The sequence below is a fragment of the Hordeum vulgare genome, chromosome 2H (genome assembly GCF_904849725.1).
Source record: "Hordeum vulgare subsp. vulgare chromosome 2H, MorexV3_pseudomolecules_assembly, whole genome shotgun sequence".
Classification (NCBI taxonomy): Eukaryota; Viridiplantae; Streptophyta; class Magnoliopsida; order Poales; family Poaceae; genus Hordeum; species Hordeum vulgare.
In genome coordinates this window covers 337,392,961-337,399,577 of record NC_058519.1, presented here as the reverse complement: position 1 = coordinate 337,399,577, position 6,617 = coordinate 337,392,961, and positions in this window count along the sequence as shown.

The following is a 6,617-nucleotide window of genomic DNA, read 5'->3' as shown; positions in this document are numbered from 1 at the left end:
CAGAGTCGGTGCTCGTAAGACGTACAACATGTGGGCTGGGTACCAATCGAGTGGACCTCTGTGTCTAGTATCGTCAGGGGAAAGGCATTGACTGGGTACTTACCTCAGGTATGTTATATACCGCGAGTCGTGGATGACACGGAAGTTTCCCAAATCTCATGGTCCAGGTACTACCTATTGGGGAACGTCGCATGGGAAACAAAAAATTTCCTACGCGCACGAAGACCTATCATGGTGATGTCCATCTACGAGAGGGGATGAGTGATCTACGTACCCTTGTAGATCGTACAGCAGAAGCGTTAGTGAACGCGGTTGATGTAGTGGAACGTCCACACGTCCCTCGATCCGCCCCGCGAACAATCCCGCGATCAGTCCCACGATCTAGTACCGAACGGATGGCACCTCCGCGTTCAGCACACGTACAGCTCGACGATGATCACGGCCTTCTTGATCGAGCAAGAGAGACGGAGAGGTAGAAGAGTTCTCCGGCAGCGTGACGGCGCTCCGGAGGTTGGTGATGACCTTGTCTCAGCAGGGCTCCGCCCGAGCTCCGCAGAAACGCGATCTAGAGCAAAAACCGTGGAGGTATGTGGTCGGGCTGCCGTGGAAAAGTCGTCTCAAATCAGCCCTAAAACCTCCGTATATATAGGTGGGAGGGACGGGACCTTGCCTTGGGGCTCAAGGAGCCCCAAGGGGGTCGGCCGAGTTCAAGGGGGGAGGACTCCCCCCCCCAAACCGAGTTGGACTTGGTTTGGTGGGAGGGAGTCCCCCTTCCTTCCCACCTCCTTCCTTTTTTTTCCTTTGCTCTTTGATTTTCTTTCCTATGCGCATAGGCTTCTCTTGGGCTGTCTTACCAGCCCACTAAGGGCTGGTGTGGCACCCCAAACACCCATGGGCTTCCCCGGGGTGGGTGCCCCCCCGGTGAACTCCCGGAACCCATTTGTCATTCCAGGTACATTCCCGGTAACTCCGAAAACCTTCCGGTAATCAAATGAGGTCATCCTATATATCAATCTTCGTTTCCGGACCATTCCGGAAACCCTCGTGACGTCCGTGATCTCATCCGGGACTCCGAACAACATTCGGTAACCAACCATATAACTCAAATACGCATAAAACAACGTCGAACCTTAAGTGTGCAGACCCTGCGGGTTCGAGAACTATGTAGACATGACCCGAGAGACTCCTCGGTCAATATCCAATAGCGGGACCTGGATGCCCATATTGGATCCTACATATTCTACGAAGATCTTATCGTTTGAACCTCAGTGCCAAGGATTCATATAATCCCATATGTCATTCCCTTTGTCCTTCGGTATGTTACTTGCCCGAGATTCGATCGTCAGTATCCGCATACCTATTTCAATCTCGTTTACCGGCAAGTCTCTTTACTCGTTCCATAATACAAGATCCCGCAACTTACACTAAGTCACATTGCTTGCAAGGCTTGTGTGTGATGTTGTATTACCGAGTGGGCCCCGAGATACCTCTCCGTCACATGGAGTGACAAATCCCAGTCTCGATCCATACTAACTCAACGAACACCTTCGGAGATACCTGTAGAGCATCTTTATAGTCACCCAGTTACGTTGCGACGTTTGATACACACAAAGCATTCCTCCGGTGTTCGTGAGTTATATGATCTCATGGTCATAGGAACAAATATTTGACACGCAGAAAACAGTAGCAACAAAATGACACGATCAACATGCTACGTCTATTAGTTTGGGTCTAGTCCATCACATGATTCTCCTAATGATGTGATCCCGTTATCAAGTGACAACACTTGCCTATGGCCAGGAAACCTTGACCATCTTTGATCAACGAGCTAGTCAACTAGAGGCTTACTAGGGACAGTGTTTTGTCTATGTATCCACACATGCACTGTGTTTCCAATCAATACAATTATAGCATGGATAATAAGCCATTATCATGAACTAAGAAATATAATGATAACTAATTTATTATTGCCTCTAGGGCATATTTCCAAAAGTCTCCCACTTGCACTAGAGTCAATAATCTAGTTCACATCACCATGTGATTCCAACGAATCCAACACCCATGTAGTTATGGGGTCTGATCACGTCTTGCTTGTGAGAGAGGTTTTAGTCAACGGTTCTGAAACTTTCAGATCCGTGCGTGTTTTTACAAATCTTTATGTCATCTTATAGATGCTGCTACTACATGCTATTCGGAAATGCTCCAAATATCTACTCTACTATACGAATCCGTTTCACTACTCATAGTTATTCGGATTAGTGTCAAAGATTGCATCGACGTAACCCTTTACGACGAACTCTTTAACCACCTCCATAATCGAGAACAATTCCTTAGTCCATTAGGTACTAAGGATAAATTTTGACCGCTGCTATTGATTCAATCATGGATCACTCTCTGTACCTCTCAACAGACCTTGAGTCAAGGCACACATCAGGTGCGGTACATAGCATGGCATACTTTAGATTCTACGGCTAAGGCATAGAAGACGACCTTCGTCTATTCTCTTTATTCTGCCGGGGTCGGGTTTAGAGTCTTACTCAAATTCACACCTCACAACGCAACCAAGAACTCTTTCTTTGCTGATCTATTTTGAACTCTTTCAAAAACTTGTCAAGGCACGCATCTTGTTGAAACTTCTATTAAGCGCTTTCGATCTATCTCCATAGATCTTTGATGCTCAACGTTCAAGTAGCTTAATCCAGGTACTCCTTTGAAAACGTCTTTCGAACAACCTTGTATGCTTTACAGAAATTCTATATTACTTCTGATCCACAATATGTCAACCACATATACTTATCAGAAATTCTATAGTGCTCCCACTCACTTCTTTGGAAATACAAGTTTCTCATAAACCTTGTACAAACCCAAAATCTTTGATCATCTCATCAAAGTGTATATTCCAACTCCGAGATGCTTGCACCAGTCCATTGAAGGATCACTGGAACTTGCATACTTGCTAGTATCTTTAGGATCGACAAAACCTTCTGGTTGTATCAGATACAATGTTTGCTCAAGAAAACCGTCGAGGAAACAATGTTTTGACATCCTATGTGCAATATTTCATAAATAATGCAGCAACTACTAACATAATTCTAACAGACTTTTAGCATCGCTACGAGTGAGAAAGTCTCATCATAGTCAACTGTTTGATCTTGTCGAAAACATCTTTACGACAAGTCGAGCTTTTCTTAATAGTGACTTATCACCATCATCGTCTGTCTTCGTTTAAAGATCCATCTTTACTCAATAGTCCTATGACCATTAAGTAGTTCTTCCAAAGTCTACAATTCGTTTTCATACATGGATCCTCTCTCGGATTTCATGGCCTCCAGCCATTTGTCGGAATCCGGGCCCACCATTGCTTTCTCCATAACTGGTAGGTTCACTGTTGCTCAACAACATGACCTCCAAGACAGGGTTACCGTACCACTCTGCAGTAGTACGTGACCTTGTCAACCTACGAGGTTTGTAGTAATTTGATCTGATGCTCGATGATCAGCATCATCATCTTTCACTTCAATTGGTGTAGGATCCACAGGAACAACTTCCTGCGCCCTGCTACACACTGGTTGATGTGATGGTTCAATAACCACATCAAGTTCTACCACTCTCCCACTCAATTCTTTCGAGAGAAACCTTTCCTCGAGAAAGGATCCGTCTCTAGAAACAAACACTTTGCTTTTGGATCCGAGATAGGAGATGTACCCAACTGTTTTGGATATCCTATGAAGATGCATTTATCCGCTTTGGGTTCGAGCTTATCAGACTGAAACTTTTTCACATAAGTGTCGAAGCCCCAAACTTTCAAGAAACGACAGTTTAGATTTCTCTAAACCTCAGTCTATACTGTGTCATCTCAACGGAAATACGCGGTGCCCTACTTAAAGTGAATGCGGTTGTCTCTAATGCATAACCCATAAACGATAGTGGTAATTCGATAAGAGACATCATAGCATGCACCATAACAAATAGTGTGTGGCTATGACGTTCAGACACATCATTACCCTATGATGTTCTAGGTGGCATGAACTGCGAAACAATTTCCACATTGTCTTAACTTCAAGAATATTGCAAATCTCATAAACAATGCTACAACATGACTATGACAAGTGGCGGTTTTGAGAGGTTGTGGATAACTTAGTCACGCGGAACGTGATAGGTTATGGCCTGGTCATGACAAGTGCATAATTGTGATGGGAAGAAAGTAATAACTCCAGTATCAACCTAGAACGAGTCCTGTCAACGTCTTACTTTCATTATCGTGCTACCACACTTTCCTGGATGAGGATTTGATATAGTCGGTCGTAGGCCTATTATCAGTCGCATACCAAGTAGAGGGACCAGGAGGAAGGTATCCATGGCCCCGGACTAAATCCAGCCATCCGGCCAGGGGGCATGGGTGTTTTTGGCTTCGGACCGAGAGGGAGGGCACTCCCTTGTAGTGCGCGGTATAAATTTGATCCCATGCTAGTCGAAGTCGGAGCTTCCCCGTCTTATGGTTTTCCCATGGCAGATAGTCCGGGTGAAGCCGGGCTTCGCGGGGGTAAAATCGGTGTGTGCTGATTTTGAGTGTCTACTTCTAAAATATCGTACGCGGGATTAGTCATATAGACTATCGGAACCCGTGGGCTATGGGTAAAGAGTACACCCTGTGCAGATTCAAAACTATACGAGTAGCCGTGTCCACGGTTAAGGACGGTCATTTGACAGGTCAAAGTGTCGGTCTTAGAGTTGGTACTTGGAGTACAAGTTGGTTGAACAATAATGATTGCGCATATATAACGGCATTGTGGAAAATTTAATTATTAACATATTGGTTCTAAAACTATCCTAAAGGTTAGTTTTACAACCCAGATAATTTTATTAATTCTTATGCCCTTTGTGTGGTGTCGCTAAGACGCCTGATTGTGGCTTGTTATTTATTTTTATGCCCTTATTGTGGTGTTGCTAAGAAGCCTGACTGTGGCTGGTTATTATTTTTATGCCCTCTATGAGGTGTCGTGTCACAACTTGTTTTCACTACCACTTTTTTGGTAATTCAAATGTTTGAGTTTATTAAAAAAAAATCAAAACTAATGTTGTGAGTGCCATGATTGTCATTGTATGTTTGTATGCTTGAGCATGTGATATTAAAAACCACATTTTTCATGACTTGATTATTTGCAAAACCTTTTTTCTTATTTCTGGTTAAAGTAAAACCCTGCTTTGGGTTGCACTACAAGTCCTTGATGGCAAGGAGTGTTCTTACCCAAAGTTGGTGATATGGTTCTAACACCATTTTAGAGCACCAAAACCATATAATAATTATTTTATGAATTATTTTTCTAATATAATTGCATGTCCATTTCTTAGGCCAGAAATGGTATTCCTATATGGAAAAATACTTTTCTGCCTTAGCAAAATGTGAGAAAATTTGGAGATGATGAGAAGAACACATATTTTCCATACATAAGATTTTCAACCCCTATTTATACAATTATTATTTGAGTAAACCCCTGAAAACCCCTTCTGTGTATTTTGACCTTTTGAAATATTTCCAAAGGAAATATTCTCAATAAATTTCTAGAAAATTCCAGTGGTATCCCTAAGCCATATTTGATGCCCATATGAAATTTCACCTTGATACAAGGTGATTAAGGACACCAAATAGTTGCAAAACCCCTTCAGTCCATATTGAAGTTAGAGCAACTCTACATAGCAAAGTTTGCCAATGGAGTTGAAACTTTGCAGGAGAGCCTAATACCTCAAATGAGGGCTCCATGCAAAAAATGGGATTTGTGGGACTTAATGTGCCCACACTCTCTTTGGAAGGAACAGATCTGGTTATTTGGTGATGTTTTCAAGTTTACAAAGCTAAACTTGTCCAATTGAGCTCAAACTTGATGAAGCCCCTTGTTTTAGCACCAAACCCAATCATGTTAAGTTGCATAGCCACTGGTGGGGTGCAACCACCCCAAACCACTGTTGAACACCTTCTGACAGATGGGTAAAACCCCTCCTAACCTTAGCTAAACCCCAACCCTTTCTCCCAAACTCTCAAATTAGGTGGCGAGCATGAATGCCAATCACCAGTCAACTGGCCCCTCTCTGGTTTAAAGTAGAAATGCCAAAAAACCCAATCTAAGCTTTGGCTCAAGGCTGACAGCACCTGTTTTCCTTGTCCCCCTTGACCAGCCGAAGCTCCCATGGGTCTCCAACGGCTAGGCATCTCTCAGCCAGTGCCCAGGACACGCTAGACACGTCCAAGGCACTCCAGAGTGTGCCAACATGTCGTGGCATGCCAAGCTACGCTCTGGGCGCGCTACAAAGAGCCACCGAGGTGGGGGCGACGCTCTCGGCCAGTTCCAGCCTCCCCAATGTGTCTATTCTCTCCCCCGACAACCCCTGTGCATCAGGCGACCATCAGGGGCCCTCCTCTCCCGTGCTAAGAGCTGGTGCGACGCGTGCTCGTGCGCACGAGAATCGGCCACAGATGCACGGCAATGGCAGCTCGCCCCTCTTCTCTCTCCCTTCCTCGCAGTGAGTCGTGGCAGTCCAAAACCACGTCTTGAGACCGTGGTTTCGACCCCAGCTTCTCTCTGCACCCCCATGAACGCCACGGTGAATCACTGGCGCTC